Source organism: Ovis canadensis, chromosome 5 (genome assembly GCF_042477335.2).
Source record: "Ovis canadensis isolate MfBH-ARS-UI-01 breed Bighorn chromosome 5, ARS-UI_OviCan_v2, whole genome shotgun sequence".
Taxonomy (NCBI): Eukaryota; Metazoa; Chordata; class Mammalia; order Artiodactyla; family Bovidae; genus Ovis; species Ovis canadensis.
The window spans coordinates 71929950-71947566 of record NC_091249.1 but is presented as its reverse complement, the minus strand read 5'-3'; the positions used below and the strand labels follow the sequence as shown (position 1 = coordinate 71947566).

Here is a 17617-nt window from a genome sequence, read left to right as displayed (position 1 = left end):
TAGCTGAGTTCACACCACATAGGCTCTCCCTTTCAGCACCCCTAACAAACGCCCACCTAGTTCTATTTATACACCTTCCACGATGAGGAGCTTTCTGCTTCACAAGGTACCCATCTGTGGTTCAATAGTTCTCATTGTTATTAATAAAAATAAAAACAACAGCAGACATTTAGTCGGTTCTCACTATGTGTCAAACTAAGCTGAATACTTTCCATTCATTAAACCATTAGTCCTTGCCACACAGACTTATTAAACAGATGAGGAAATTAAACATCATGATGTGAGGAATATGTCCAAGGCCATGAAAAGTGATAGAGCTAGCTTCAAAGAATATGATTTTCACAAACTTCAATCACTCATCAATCATTTCAACTGTAACATGTCTGAGAATCACCTTTACTGTTATACACCAAAAATTTCTCTTTAAATGCTTTTGTTTCAATTTTTTTGAAAAGTCAAACATCTACTTTAACCACTTCTTATATATCTGGAATCACAAAATTGTCTACTAGTTATATATTTCCCTAGTATGTAGTAAACATAACTAACAAAATTTTTCAAAATGTTAAATCATATCCTAGATAAAAAAAAATCTTTCTTAGCACCATTTTGTATATACTGTATTTTGGAAAACATTGCTCAGAGCTATATTATTTCTCATTTTAAAACATTTTGAATAAAAAACTCAATTTTTGCAATTATTTCTCACTATTGGTATTAACTCTGCCCTGCGAGCCTACAGAGAAAAAGTCTTGGCAATCCTGTCTTTAAGACTGGTTTTCAAGTGTCTGAGAAGACCCTATCTCCCTGAAGTCTTCTCAAGGCTGGTCATTTCCTGTTCCTCAAACTCTTAGAGTTTCTAGAGTCCTCTAGACCCCCTTAGGCTGGTCACTCTTGCTTAAATTACCCTATACTGTAAAAGTAACCACAGTCATTATTATATAAGGCTATATACAACCCTAGTTGTAAAACCCAGAATCTTTACACATATAACCCAGTAGGTGCTTCTGTACTCAGATTCAGATGGAACCAGGTCTGGGGACAGAACGCAGCTTGCTGGAAAGAACATGGTCCCAGCCCAGAAGACATGGACTGTTTCACAGCTCTGCCCACCTGCTACATTTATAGGAGCCTGAGTTTATCCAGTCGAGAAATGAATATAATGTCTTGTCATGTCAGCCTCTCGGCACGGTTGAGAGGACAAAATGAGACAACTGACGTGCAAATTGTGTAAACAATAGAGTCCAACACATCAGTTATCGCTCAAGCAGACCATATGGACTTCCCCAGTGGTCCAGTGGAAGCCATCCATGCTTCCACTGCCGGGGACACAGGTTTGATCTTGGTCAGGGAACGAAGATCCCAGACACCACACAGTGTGGCCATTAAAAGAAAGAAATTAGGCTGCATGGCCTAAATACACCATTATTTAATCCTATGAGTGACCTTTGAACCCAGACTACTTTATAGCTCTTCTAGAAAACATCAACTTAGTGTTGTAGACCACGCTTGCTGGTCAAGTAAGTCACCATGTGAGGGTTGCTAGATTCTAGTCACTGTTCCAGGCCTGGGATACAGTGTTGAATATAGAAGACAAGTAGGGTGGATATTCAACTGGTACAAGCTAATGGTCATACTGATCACTAAGATACTGAAATATTTCCACAACAGTGGGTACATAGACATTTTCTTGAGTCCCGTAATTAAGCTGCCCTGCTTATTTACTCCAACCCCTCCCTCTGGACTCCTGAGCCTCCTCAACAGCTTAAAGGTCAAGGAGGCCCCGGACCCTGTTTCAAGACTTCGGCCAATGTCAATCCTGACTGATTAGTGCCATGTGACACTGGTTGTTAAACACTTGGAATATCACTCTTGGAAAAGAGGTTCCATTCCACTGAGAAGATACAGAGAAAACAGTGAATGAAACAATGCATGAATCAATAGCAGATTGTGATAAGAGCTCTAAAGAAATGAGATGGTAGTTGGGGTGAAGCAGGGGTGGACCTCAGATAGCGAGATAAGGAAAGGCCTCCTTGCGGAAGTGAGATTTTTTTGAGACAGGAATAGGGAAGAAGGAGTGAGAGCCACCCATGCAGAGATCACGGGGAAGAGCACTGAAGAGAGAGGAAAGAGTGGGAGCCAAAGCCCTGGGGCAGGAATGGATTTGGCATGTACGAAGGGAGAGAGAAGGCCCCTACATCACAGTCGGTGTTGTCCAAAGTAGGCCAGTGCGGCAGCATGTGAGCGTGGGCAGTCTCTGATAACAGACCTGGGTTTTATGCCAAGTGTGAGGAGAAGTCATTGGATGATTTAAGAACACTGAAATGTGATGATCATATTTACAAACGCCTGGTTCCAAGAAACTCAGAAGACACTGTTTTCTATCGTCTGTCGACCAAAACTGCAAAACCTGAGGCTGATGAACGATCTGATAGATGTTTACCTGGTAATGCTAACAAATTCACCAGCCTAGAGTCTGGGATCAAAACAGGTGGGAAACCAGACACCCAGAAAACCTGTCTTGCAAGGTTGGAAAAACAGGAAATGACCAACCTATAGAAATCTTAATGGGAACATAATCTTCTTAGACACTTAAAAACCAGCCTTGGAGACAAAGCTGCCAAATGTTTTCCTTTCTTTTTTAAACTATGTTGATTTACAATGTTGTGTTCATCATTACTATACAGCAAATGATGGCCATCATTAAAAAGTCTACAAACAACAAATGTTAGAGAGGGTGTGAAGAAAAGAGAACCCTCCTACACTGTTGGTGGGAATGCAAATTGGTGCAGCCACTATAGAAAACAATACAGTGGTTCCTCAGAAAACTAAAAATAGAATTACCCGTAAAGCAACTATCCTCCAATTAAAAATAAATTTTAAAAATAATAAATTTTTTTAAAAAAGAATTACCATATGACCCAGCAATCCCACTCCTGGTATACATCCAAAAGAAACTCTAATTCCTATGTTCAAAGCAGCACCATTCACGGTAGTCAAGACATGGAAACAACGTAGCTGTCCACTGACAGACGAATAGACAAAGAAGATGTGGCGTGTATGTACAATATTTTCCTTTCTATAGTCTGACTTCCATGACAATCAGGTAAAGTGGTTCAAGGAGAAATTATCATTTCTTACCATCTTATAAAGAAGAAGCACCAGATTCTGCAAAGAAAATTACAGCTGTGCTGCACAGAGCTATTGGCAGGGGTTATTTCACCTATTTTGCTTATTGAGAAATCAATCGAGAAAATTTGCCTGATTTTACACGCAATCATCACTGCTGGCTTAGACTAGAACACAGGTGCCCTGATTCTCATTATAATACTCCTTATGATGTTGGGGAATAGGAGAATTTTGTAACATGTGCTAGTCAACTGAAGAATGACCCAGCCAATTCCCCAAGTACTATTCAGCCCACGTATGTGATGACTATCTGGTCAGCCATTCAGACAACCTGTTTGCTTTATCGAGTGTTTAGAAGGTGTACATGCATTCGGGTTGGTGTATATACACTTCAGTTACTTTTCATTCTAAATTTTAGACATGGCTAAAATCTGCCCAGAAAATTATCTGTGATTGAACTGTCATATAGTCAGAAAAAAAAAATCTAAGCTTTCTAAAGATGACCCAGAAGATGACAGTAGTATAAGGGAAAGAGGGGTGGATGAAGAAGGAAGAAATGCTTCTTTGTTCCTTTTCCTAGAGACCCCTAACTAACCTGTAACTGGTACTCACTCAGTCATGTCCAACTCTTTGTGACTCCATGGACTGTAGCCTGCTGGGGTTCCTCTGTCCATGGAATTCTCTAGGCAAGAATACTGAAGTGGGTAGCCATTCCCTTCTCCAGGCAGGGGATCTTCCTGACTCACAGGTTGAACCGAGGCCTCCTGCATTGCAGATTCTTCACTGTCTAAGCCACCCAGATGATTAGTGGGAAGCTGTGATACCCACAGTTATCCAAAAAGTACAGAATAATAGAGGTATACATCTTATGGTCATTATACACCGCTACTGAATAGTAGAATGTCAGAAACATGAGAAAAATCTGCTGCCCACAGAATGGAATTTAATGTCAAGGTGGCCTTTCCCATACTTTTGCAATGAAGTTTTCCCTCTGGACCCTCCTCCCTGCTGCATAGGTCCAACTTCATCTCCATTCGGTTCTCTCCCCATAACTTATTCCTCCTTCACCCACGTCCTTAGCTTACTTTGATATCTTCTCTCTTCCAACAGTCTGTAAAGTCCTCTGCAGGGACCATGTCTCCTTCTCTCCCTGATTCCATAGCATCAAGCATGGTATATTTCATAATAAGGACTCAGTTCAGCTCAGTCGCGTCTGACTCTTTGTGACCCGGTGAATCACAGCACTCCAGGTCTCCCTGTCCATCACCAACTCCCAGAGTCTACTCAAACTCATGTCCATCGAGTCGGTGATGCCTTCCAGCCATCTCATCCTCTGTCATCCCCTTCTCCTCCTGCCCTCAATCCCTCCCAGCATCAGGGTCTTTTCCAATGAGTCAAATCTTCGCATGAGGTGGCCAAAGTATTGGAGTTTCAGCTTTAGCATCAGTCCTTCCAATGAACACCCAGGACTGACCCCCTTTAGGATGGACTGGTTGGATCTCCTTATTAAATAACACATAATATAGCCATAACTTCCATTTATGGAATAACATGTACCAGGCATGTAAGTGTTTTACCTAGTTTATTTTTATCCTTTTAGCAATCCATGATGTAGGTGTCTTCAGTATCATTTTACAGAGGAGCAGATAGAAGCTTGAGGAACTTAAACAACTTGCCCAACATCACCTAATTAGTAAGGAGCAGCTCAATTCACTTTTTTTTTTTTTGATACAAACTCAAGAGTAACCTGCACACTAATCTTGGCTGCCTCTCTGTACTACTTCATTATAAAATTGAAAGGAAAGAGCTGGAATGATGAGACAGACTCAGACAAGCAGCCACTTGCATTAAGGAAGCTGGACCAGTTGAGCGGCCAGCAGAGTCCACATTCTTGCTGTGTACCTGGGTATTAGAGGGTGGGCAGGTATCTGTGGGAAGGAACTCATTTCAGACCTTAAGCTAGTTCCCATCCCCTTTAATACCAGACAAACAAACTGAAAAGGAGCTGCCCTGTGCTCAGGTGTACTGCATGCTAATCCTGTACTCCTTGGGAGAAGAGAAGCAGTAGCAAATGTTTACTACAAGTCTTTTCCTGGCAGATAGAGAGCTGAGTCAGACACAGTCGACTGAGATTGTGAAAAGGTAGACAGGCAGCTTAACAGAGGGTGGTGCAGGTTTCTTGTTACTTAGCCTTTCCCAGGAGCTGGGGAGCAGGATGCTCGCACCACAGTGAGAGTGGATATTTAGAAAGAGTAGGAGGTGTCCTGGTGAAGGGGAAATATGCCAGTTTGGAAATCCAAGGTCTTGAAGTTGTTGAAAAAGCTATTGAAATGAAGACAGCAAATACAATGGGGTGTGGTTTAGTAGAAACAGGCACTAGCCTTGAACTTAGGAAACTGTACCTTTGAACTTCAGTGTTGGAACAAACTTTGAAAATCATGCAAATGGAAAACATTTTGAAATGTTAATTAATATGAATTTGTTGCCAGAATTTTGCTTCATTCCTTATTTCTTCCTACATTCAATCAGCTAAGCATTCTCCATCACTGCCGTGGAGATGAAGTGACACAAGAAAACCGAGAAAGCAAAGGGAGTTGGTTGCTGGTTTGGAGTTTAGCAACCCACACATTAGGCCTCAGCTATAGATGCATGAGGTTTTGAAAGAATATATGATATGGTGATGATATAAATGATAAGAGAAAGTTTACCTTGAAGACAAAAGATGGGTTCCAAAGGCTGAAAACAAAAGATAAAAGAGACGTGGAAGACAGTTGGACAAAGAATGAGAAGAAATAGCTGGAGAGACCTTAAGAATACCACTGAGTCAACATCCAAAAATGACCAGTGACCATCTGAGCAGGACCATATGTAACCAGGGCCCAGGAATAGAAGTTACAGCCTTCAGACATGAAGTCTTGCATGCTGCCAGTACTGAGTAGCTATGATGAGGTCCTTCCTTTGGCAGAAGTTAGCATCTAGCACACTGATAACCAAGCACAAGTGAAAGCCACTGATACCCTGGCCCATAAGTTTGTTCGATCCCCATCCAGCATATCCTAGAATTGTCAAGTATTTTTTTAAAATGAAACAATTGTATTCAAATTCTCCAAAATTTATACTCAGTATGTTGTTTTCAACCTGCTTCACTTTCATAAAATGGTCACATTGTTTCACTTTTCGTTTATAGTTTTCTTTTATACTTTTTCTGTACAGTCTTCAATAGCAGCCAGAGTCCTGAATTGCTCAGTTAGAAGCCCCTGTTTAAATTTCTTCTCAATATCCATGGCCAACCACTGTCTTCTAAGTGAAATACTTTTGGTCTTTTGAATCCCTGATAGGGTGAGACTGCATTGTTACCCATAGTTCAGAATCAGTCTTAGCATCCAGTTTTGCATTTCTAACCAAATTTACAACCCACCTTTCAGTTTCTTCTGGAGTTACATTCAGTTTACCTGCCAGCATGTTAATGGTGGTACACTGATGGATACAGTGTATTTTGAGAAAAAAAACTTGAAATATAGAGTTCAGCATTTTCAATGAAATCGTCAAGACAAGTCACCAAGAAGAAACCATTCACTAGCACTGACTCATATTTCCTCAGCTTTTTCTGAGCCCTACCAAAGTCAAAGTTAACATATAAATATTATACAAACTCTGTAACTGGGTTTTTATATGGGTAGGACTCCTGTTAAATACTTCTGACCAGATCTTTTATGAATAGTACCTGCCAGCATTTTTGAACGTCTTTGTTTGCATGACTACTGGTGAAGAATCCACCTGCAACGCGGGAGACCTGGGTTCAATGCCTGGGTTGGGAAGATCCTCTGGAAAAGGGAAAGGCTACCCACTCCAGTATTCTGGCCTGGAGAATTCTATAGGCTATACAGTCCAGGGGGTCGCAAAGAGTCGGACACAACTGAGTGACTTTCACTTTCACTATGGTCAAAAAGCATAGACTATGTAGACACATTGCGTAAAGCACGTTAAGATACTGTGGCTCACGAAGGAAGAGATCAACAATGCTATTATACTCTTTGGGGGTGATTGAAGAAAACAGAGACCAGCGAATGAGCCGTGTTTGCTACTGAAGAGACAGAAGTGGCAAATTCACAGACTTATTATCTATGATCTCTTTTAGCCACATAAGGTCTTACATGGCTGCATCCCAATTCCACATGAAGACTTCGGAGGCCGGTTTTCCTCAGGGTGGTCTCAAAGCATTTCTATCCGTTGTGGGAACCAACACTCTAAAGAAGTAAAAGTATTCTGCTGCTCCAGAGTAATTTCCACATTTATACTGGAACTTTGCATACCAGCAGTGGATCTAAATATAGAATTGTCAAGTCTACATCAGCCTCCTTGGACACTTGTATACCAAAGAAATAGATACTTAGAGGGGTTGATAGTTTAGAAGAAAAACTCCCCCAATACATGAACTTTCCAGGTGGGAATGAAGAAAGTCTCCAGGGATTTCTCCTGTAGCTGACAGTCCAAAAAATAGTTTACCCTCGATGATTTTCAGAATAATGATCCCCAGTGATACCTGTATTCTAATCCCTGTAATCTGTGAATATGTTGCTTTATATAGCAAAGGAGACTTTGTAGATGTAATTGAGTTTAGAATTTTAAGACAGAAAGATAACCGTGGAATATCCTGGAGGATTCAATGTAATTATAAGGGTCCCTATAACAAGGAGGTAGGAGTGTCAGAGTCAGAAAGGGGGCTATGTCAATGGAAGGGGAAGTTGGAGTGAGCTAGGGCTGTGAACCAAAGAACGTGGGTATTCTCTACAACCTAAAGGCAAAGAAATGCATTTTCTCCTAGAACCTCCAGAGGGAAGCATCTTGTTAATAACACAGAATCTTGAGTCTTTCTCTAGATCTACGAAATCAGATTATCTGAATTTGAGCCCAGACTTATCTAATTTTTAACACTATTCAGGCTATGCTATACAGTCAGTCTATACTAGCCCATGCACAGCAGGTTGAAAACCACTGGATCTAAACTGACAGATCAGCCTCTGAGACCACTGTCACATTTATAAATGTTAATGTCCTTTACCACATAAACACCAAGTGGTCACTCAGCTTCATAAAAACACTTAAAGGGATTATGATGTCATCACCTCTTGAATAATACAGCTTCCATTTATTTAAGATATCCTTAAGACAATCAATATGCTAATATTTTATGCATTATCTCATTTAATCTTAGAGCAACCTTCTAAAACAAGTACTGATGATATAAGTTGTGCATTCTAAGTTGCTCGGGTTGTGTCTGATTCTTTGTGACCCTATGGACTGTAGCCCACCAGGTTCCTCTGTCCATAGGATTCTCCAAGCAAGAATACTGGAATGGGTTGTCGTGCCCTTCTCCAGGGGATCTTCCCAACCCAGGATTGAACCCTCGTCTCTTGATTCTCCTGCGTTGGCTGGTGGGTTCTTTACCACTAGCACCACCTGGGAAGCCAACACTAAAAACGATCTAGGAAAGTTAACTGCAACAACATGGAAAGGGTAAAAGTATGGTTAACATGTAACTGGAATTGCTGTTTTTGATGCAGCTGGGGAGGAGGAGACAGGATCTCAAACCAAGGTACCGATGTAAGGCTTCCCTTCCATATCATCTCTCCTCCTACAGGTGTTCAGAAGGCCTCCTGTCATCTCAGAAACACCTTAGAATATATCTGGTAAAAAAAAAAAAAAAAAAAGTTGTTTCCATACAGGGACAGTAGAATAGAGCTGAGCAAAGTTTTGGTCCCAAAGAGCTGTAATTCTCAGAGGACACTGACTAGCACTTTGCTAGCGTTTCATTAGGCGGCCTTTACAAAATGTGAAGAGGACCGTATGGCATCAATGACTTATGACAGTGGTTCAAATGCCTAACATGATCCCATGATGTGCATTAATGATCTGACTCGCATCTTGTGATAGAAGATGTCTCCCTATTGAGAGTTGATGGGCCTTAGCGCCAATTCCACAGCACCCCCTCTCATTCCCTTGGGTACTGTGAGCCCCAGACAGGCTAGGCTTCACCAGTCTCCTCTCTCAACACTGTCTTGCTGCCACATCTTACCTTCTAGCCCAGGGATTTTCATTTGATATTAGGAGGCAGTGCTATGTGACTCCTACTCTATTTCCAAACCGACTGTTTCAGCATATACTTTGTATTCTACTTTCTTCCAGACATTCTGGCCTTTGCTTCTAAAAGCCAAATTCAAAATCCTTTTTCTCAAAGTACTCTTGCAGCCTTGAGTTTCTAAACCCTGACAGTATAAACTGGCAGTGGATGTATGAGGTTCAAAGGCATGTAGAAGAGGGGAAAAAAAGAGGGCTCTATATACAATGTTTCAATATACTATTCTTCTCCATAACCATAATTCCCAGGGTCAAGCAGGCAATAAGAGGTGAAGCCAGGAACTCTACCCATCTCTCTCTAATGCCAAAGTCTAACATCTAGTTATTCATTGGACATCTCTAACTATTGAACTCAAGCCTAAATGCCAGCAAATTCTACCCATAGGTCCTAGATGTGGGCTTACAAGACAGTTACAAGTTCCTCCTTTCCCAGGACAATCATTAAGATACCTGAAGATAATTACTTGGGCATCTGAGTCATCGCTGAGCTAAGTTACCACCAGGTTCCTTCTACTCTTCTTTACACACATGGGGTTTCTTATTTTTTGTCGTCCTGGACCTACTTTTGAATGTGTACAATTTCTTCATGTGTCCCTCTTGACTTGTGACTTTCCTAAATAAGTTGTGTCATCACAACTAGGGGAGTCCAAAGTCAACTACAGACACTTTTCTGATCTTGTTCATGACACCATATTCCTAAACCAAAGGATAAGTGTACCTTGCAGTATGTGTGCAGATTTCTACTTCATCTGTCTGCCAGATATTTACAAGCTCAGGGAAGACATCTGGGATTAATTTAGGGTGTGCCGCAACTTGCTAGAGCCCAAAGAGCACTCACATGACCAGGGCAAGCAGAAGTTGATAAGGCAAGGAAAAAGGCTTGTGAATGTATAACACAGCAGTAGATTTAGTGATAAAGAGAATGTGAAGTCAGCACAGGGGAGCCCCTACTTCAGAAACCTCAAGTTGGAGGACAGCAAAAGATAGGGTGGGCATGTTTGCAAAATGATACAGTGAAAGGGGCAGGAGTTTGTAGCTGATCTGACAATAACTTTCTTTGGGACCTTGAACAATCATTTAACACTCTGAATTTTATTCTTCCCATATGTAAAATAATACAGGTAAACTAGAGTGGTTTCTAAAAATATGTGATTATGCACTTCAATCAGAAAAACATTTCTGCAGATGCATGTGAAATTATGTCTATTTTATTTATTTATAAAAATGTCCATTTCATCATAGGGACCAGATGCAAAAGTAGGAAGTCAAGAGACATGTGGAGTAACAGGCAAGTTTGGCCTTAGAGTGAAATAATGAAGCAGGGCCAAGTTTACCAAAGTTTCTTCGCAAAGTTTGCGAAGAGAACACACTGATCACAGTAAACACCCTCTTGCAACAACACAAATGATGACTCCACACATGGACATCACCAGATGGTCAACACCAAAATCAGACTGATTATATTCTTCGCAGCCAAAGATGGAGAAGCTCTATACAGTCAGCAAAAACAAGACTGGGAGCTGACTGTGGCTCAGATCATGGACTCCTTATTGCCAAATTCAGATTTAGATTGAACAAAGTAAGAAAAAGCACTGGGCCATTCAGGTATGACCTAAATCAAATCCCTTACAGTTATACAGTGAAAGTGGGGAAAAAAAATCAAGAGATTATATCTGATAGAGACTGCCTAGATGGAGGTTCATAACATTGTACAGGAAGCAGTGATAGAAAAACATCCCCAAGAAAAAGTAATGCAAAAAGGCAAAATGCTTGTTTGAGGAGGCCTTACAAATAGCTGTGAAAAGAAGAGAAGTGAAAGGCAAAGGAGAAAAGGAAAGATATACCCATCTGAATGCAGAGTTCCAAAGAATAGCAAGGAGAGATAAGAAAGCCTTCCTCAGCAATCAATGCAAAGAAATAGAGGAAAACAATAGAATGAGAAAGACTAGAGACCTCTTCAAGAAAATTAGAGATACCAAGGAAACATTTTATGCACAGATGGACACAATAAAGGACAGAAATGGTATGGACCTAAGAGAAGCAGAAGATATTAAGAAGAGGTGGCAAGGATACACAGAAGAACTACACAAAAAAGATCTTTAAGACCCAGATAACCACAACAGTGTGATCACTCACCTAAGCCAGATATCCTGGAGTGTGAAGTCACGTGGGCCTTAGGAAACATCACTATGAACAAAGCTAGTGGAGCTGATAAAATTCCAGCTGAGCTATTTCAGATCCTAAGAGATGATTCTGTTAAAGTGCTACACTTAATATGCTAGCATATTTGGAAAACTCAGCAAAGGCCACAGGACTAGAAAAGGGTTCATTCCAAACCCAAAGAAAGGCAATGCCAAAGAATATTCAAACTACCACACAATTGCATTCATCTCACAGGCTAGCAAAGTAATGCTCAAAACTCACCAAGAGGCTTCAACAGTAGCTCAGCTGGTAAAGAATATGCCTGCAATGTAGGAAACCTGGGTTCAATCCCTGAGCTGGGAAGATCCTCTGGAGAAGGGAAAGGCTACCCACTCTAGTATTCTAGCCTGGAGAATTTCATGGACAGAAAAGCCTGGCAGGCTGCAGTCCTTGGGGTCACAAAGAGTAGGACATAACTGAGCAACTTTCACTTTCACTTTATTTCAGACTTCAACAGTAAGTGAACTGAGAACTTCCAGATGTTCAAGCTGGATTTAGAAAAGGCAGAGGGACCAGAGATCAAATTGTCAACATCCATTAGATCATAGAAAAAAAACAAGAGAATTCCAGAAAAACGTCTACTTCTGCTTCTTTGACTACACTAAAGCCTTTGACTGTGTGGATTACAACAAACTGAACAATTCTTAAAGAGATGGGAATACAAGCCCACCTTACATGCCTCCTGAGAAACCTGTATGCAGGTCAAGAAGCAACAATTAGAACTGGACATGGAACAATGAACTGGTTTCAGACTGGGAAAGGAGTACCACAAGGCTGTACATTGTCACTCTGCTATTTAACTTATATGCAGAGTACATCATGTGAAATGCCAGGCAAGATGAAACACAAGCTGGGCACAAGATTGTGGGGACAAATATCAATAATCTCGATGACACCACCCTTAAGGCAGAAAGCGAAGAGGAACAAAAGAGCTTCTTGAAGGTCAAAGAGGAGAGTGAAAAAGCTAGCTTAAAACTCACCATTCAAAAGACTAAGATCATGGCATCCGATCCCATTACTTCATGGCATATAGACGGATAAACAATGGAAACAGTGACAAGCTTTCTTTTCTTTTTTAAGTTTTTTATTTTTTAAATTTTAAAATCTTTAATTCTTACATGCATTCCCAAACATGAAAAGCTTTATTTTCTTGGGCTCCAAAATCATTGCGGATGGTGACTGCAGCCACAAAATTAAAAGACGCTTTTGCTCCTTGGAAGAAAAGCTATGACAAACCTAGATAGCATGTTAAAAAGCAAAGACATTACTTTGCCAACAAAGGTCTTATAGTCAAAGCTATGGTTTTTTCATTAGTCGTATATGGATATGACAGTTGGGCCATAAAGAAGGCTGAGTACCAAAGAATTGATGCTTCTGAACTGTGATGTTGAATAAGACTCTGAGAGTCCCTTGGACTGCAAGGAGATCAAACTAGTCAATCCTAAAGGAAATCAACCCTGAATATTCATTGTAAGGATTGATGATAAAGCTGAAGCTCCAATACTTTGGCCACCTGATATGAAGAGATGACTCATTAGAAAAGACCCTGATGCTGAGGAAGAATTAAAGCAGGAGAAGGGGATGACAGAGGGTGAGATGGCTGGATGGCATCACCGATGAGTCTGAGCAAGCTCCAGGAGACAGTGAAGGACAGGGAAGCCTGGCATGCTGCAGTCCCTGGAGTTGCAGAGTCAGACAGGACTGAGCAACTGAACAACAACAAAAAGCCTGCTTTTGTTGTTGTTTAGTCACTAAATTGTGTCCGACTTTTTTGCAGCTCACCAGGCTCCTCTGTCCATGGGATTTCCTAGGCAAGAATACTGGAGTGGGTTGCCATTTCCTTCTCTAGGGGATCTTCCCAACCCAGGAATCAACCCACATCTCCTGCATTAACAGGTGTATTCTTTACTGCTGAGCCAGCCAGGAAGCCCAAAGAATATTCAGTCTGAATATACTACATATTGTATAAAGCATACCACAAAAAGTTTCTAAATAATTAGACTTTTAAAATAGCAGTCAAATTTTTAATATATTTTCCTTTGTCCCAGTGAGCCATTATTAGCATCTAGAATAGGAATTAGTGAACATTTTTCTATAAAGGACCAAATAGTAAACAGCATCCTATCTCCACTTCAAGAACAGTTCTGCTTATATTTTGTTTACTTTTTCAAAATGGACAAGATTGCACTTATCAAAGTGTCCCTGGAAGGAAGAAATTGGGGGGCAGGGGGAGGGAAGTAGGAAGGAAGAAAAGTATCATGTGTTTTTCAAGCAAATGAAATTCTATTACATTCATCTAAAATGGTACTAAATCATCAGCAATACTGGGACTATACCTCAGTTAACCATAAAATCTAAACATTTGATATTATGCTGTATTTTTATTCTTTCTCTTAAGATTTTCCTGTTTTGTTATTAAGAATCTTTTACTGAAAATGGAAATTGCATTAAAGGAAAGAGACCATGACTGTTCTACACTTGGGCCTAAAGAACCAGAAGCAAGGTCCTTTAGCGCCCTCTTGTGTCTATTATTAGTGATAACAGCAAACCCGCTAAGTATTGTTGCTATTCAGTCCTCAGTCTCAATCCCATGGACTGTAGCCCACCAGGCTCCTCCATCCATGGGATTCTCCAGGCAAGAATACTGGAGTGGGTTGCCATTTCCTTTTCCAGGGGATCTTCCTTACCCAGGGATCAAATCTGTATCTCCTGCATTAGCAAGTGGATTCTTTACTGGTGAGCCCCCAGGGAAGCCCCTGTTAATTATTAGGGCTATCTAACAAAGTCTAAGGCATCAGCCTAAGGTACACAACTTTTATGTATCAAAAATGTAAAAAATTAATAAACTAACACCTCAATTGGGCTTCCCTGGTAGCCCAACTGGTAAAGAATCTGCTTAAAATGCAGGAGACTCCGGTTTGATTCCTGGATTGGGAAGAGCTACTGGAGAAGAGGTAGGCTACCCACTCCAGTATTCTTGGGTTTCTCTGGTGGCTCAGCTGGTAAAGAATCCGCTTGTAATGCAGGAGACCTGGGTTCAATCCCTGGGTTGGAAAGATCCCCTAGAGAAGGGAAAGGCTACCCACTCCAGTATTCTGGCCTGGATAATTCCATTTGCTGTACAGTCCATGAGGTCACAAAGAGTTGACATGACTGAGTGAGTTTCACTTTCACTTTCAAAACCTCAATTAAATGGAGTATGGTTTTTCCAGTAGTCATGTATGGATGTGAGAGTTGGGCCATAAAGAAAGCTGAGCACCAAAGAATCGATGCTTTTGAACTGTGGTATTGGAGAAGACTCTTGAGAGTCCCTTGGCCTGCAAGGAAATCAAACCAGTCAATCCTAAAGGAAATCAGTCCTGAATATTCATTGGAAGGATTGATGCTAAAGCTGAAGTTCCAATATTTTGGCCACTTGATGAGAATAACTGACTCATTGGAAAAAACCCTGATGCTGGGAAAGATTGAAGGCAGGAGAAGGGGACGACAGAGGATGAGATGGTTGGATGGCATCACCGACTTGATGGGCATGAGTTTGAGCAAACGCTGGGAGTTGGTAATGGACAGGGAAGCCTGGCGGGCTGCAGTCCATGGGATTACAAAGAGTTGGACATGACAGCGACTGGACTGGACTGGAATGAACTGACCTGGGAGACCAGAAGGTGGAGCTCTCATGCCCTGCAATAATAGCAGAGCCTAACAGAGACGAAAGATTCCTCTTCTTTCCCAGCGACAACTCAGTCAATGAAAATCCATGGACTCTGTTTACTACACCCCTCCCAACCTCCTTTCCCCCTCTATGAAAGAATTCCCCTCTCCTTGCTGTCTGGGGACTTGCATGTGGCTTGCTGGTCACGGATGCAGACCCCAGATTGCAGTTCTCATCCCCCATAAACCCATTTTTTTGCTGGAGAAATAGCTAGCAATCTATTTTAGGTCAACATTTTGGTGGCACGTACAGGAATTTAGACAAGACCTCCAGTAACTCCAGGGCTGGTGAGAAACAAGTACAGTTCCCATACTGAGCCTACCATTACTCGTGGCTTTTCTCCCTGATCCCAGAGTTTAGAGGATGTCTCCTTAGATCAAAGCTTCCCCCTGCTTTTTGCATTTTGAAGTTCTCTAGGACTGCAGCCATGAAATTAAAAGACGCTTACTCCTTGGAAGAAAAGTTATGACCAACCTAGACAGCATATTCAAAAGCAGAGACATTGCTTTGCCAACAAAGGTCCATCTAGCCAAGGCTATGGTTTTTCCTGTGGTCGTGTATGGATGTGAGTTGGACTGTTAAGAAAGCTGAGCACCGAAGAATTGATGCTTTTGAACTGTGTTGTTGGAGAAGACTCTTGAGAGTCCCTTGGATTGCAAGGAGATCCAACCGGTCCATTCTGAAGGAGATCAGCCCTGGGATTTCTTTGGAAGGAATGATGCTGAAGCTGAAACTCCAGTACTTTGGCCACCTCATGCGAAGAGCTGACTCACTGGGAAAGACCCTGATATTGGGAAGGATTGGGGGCAGGAGGAGAAGGGGACGACAGAGGATGAGATGGCTGGATGGCATCCCTGACTCGATGGACGTGAGTTTGAGTGAACTCCGGGAGTTGGTGATGGACAGGGAGGCCTGGCGTGCTGCAATTCATGGGGTCGCAAGGAGTCAGACAGGACTGAGCGACTGAGCTGAGCTGAGGTTCTTTCAGGTCCATTTTCAGGTTTTATCTCTTCTAGGTAAGGCCCTCTTCTATAGACCTCTTCTAGTGGTCATGGCGTTTTGATCTGATTTGAAACCAGATTGTTCCAGTTGGACTGGTTTGGCCTTTGAGCCATTTTTTTGTTTTGTTTTTTTTTTGGAACAAGGGCTATTCTATGGGGACTGAGCTGAGAAGCCTTGAGCTAGGTCCCTCTAGGACCAGACTGTTACTCAGAAAAGGTTAGTATTCGGCCTACATGTTGTGAGAGATATTTGAACTGTTTGAGCTCTAAGCTGTTTAGATGTTTTGAAAATTATTCTGTTGCCCTAGAGAAAAACTTCTGAGAATCAGACCCCAGTTGTCTAAGTATTTTGAAGGCACTCTCCCTTCAGGGATTTGAGCTGATTTTATGTTTAAAAACCATAGTCTTTCCTCATACATGTTTCTAACTAAATGGATCAACCTAACCAAAGGCAATTTAGAATATCAATGACCATTAAGAGGAACTTTTAAAATACCCAAACTTACTTTTCTTTTTTTTTTTTTCAGTATATTTATTTGGCTGTGCTTGGTCTTATTTATAGCACACAGAATTTTCAATCTTCATGTGGCATGTGGGATCCAGTGCCCTGACCAGGGATCAGAACCCAGATCCCTTACACTGAGGGTGCAGAGTGTTAGCCACTGGACCACTAGGGAAACTCCCAAACTTAATTTTCTTAAAACTAAATTGGACTACCAAAGCTCTAAAAATTCTCAAACTAAATAGAATGTCTATTTCGATGTGTATATTTTGAGGATTCCAACATTATCAGGAGCCTAAAATTGCCTCTCTCTGCAAAAGATTTTAAAATTAACTGATGCAAAGAAAGGATTAAAGAAAGGGAAAATGGAGCCAAAAGCTACCGGCACTTCCTCCTCGGCTCCTTCACCCCTGGTTCCACCTCCAGTGCCATCGGCTCTGTCCGCCTCCACCCCTTGTGCCGAGCCCTGCCTGCTTTCTGAGGGTGTGTCCCATCCTCCTCCTTTCCTTCTACACCGCCTACACCTATATACCGTCAGTTCCCCCATACTAATTCTCTCACTAAACTTCCCTATTTCTCAGCAACATGCCTCACTCCCTTTTCCATTAAACTTGTCAGAATATATTGCTTTAAAATTAAGCTTTCTGAGAGATCTGAATAGACCTTTCCCCAAAGAAGACACACAGATGGCCAATAGGCACATGAAAAGATGTTGAGCATCACTAGTTATTAGAGAAGTATACAAAGGTACAATGAGATATCACCTCACACTGGTCAGAATGGCTATCGTCAAAAAATCCACAAACAAATGCTGGAGAAGGTGTGGAGAGAAGGGAATACCCCTGTACTGTTCATGAGAATGTAAATTGGAATAGCCACCATGGAGAACAGCATGGAGGTTTCTTAAAAAAGAAAAATAGAGCTACCATGTGATCC

The 17617-nt window shown here is 41.4% G+C and overlaps 1 pseudogene; it reads right to left on the bottom strand.

The window, feature by feature from the left end:
- Positions 1 to 6323: 6323 nt before the first annotated feature.
- LOC138441617 (eukaryotic translation initiation factor 3 subunit E-like) lies at positions 6324 to 17228 on the bottom strand (annotated as a pseudogene).
- Positions 17229 to 17617: the final 389 nt, after the last annotated feature.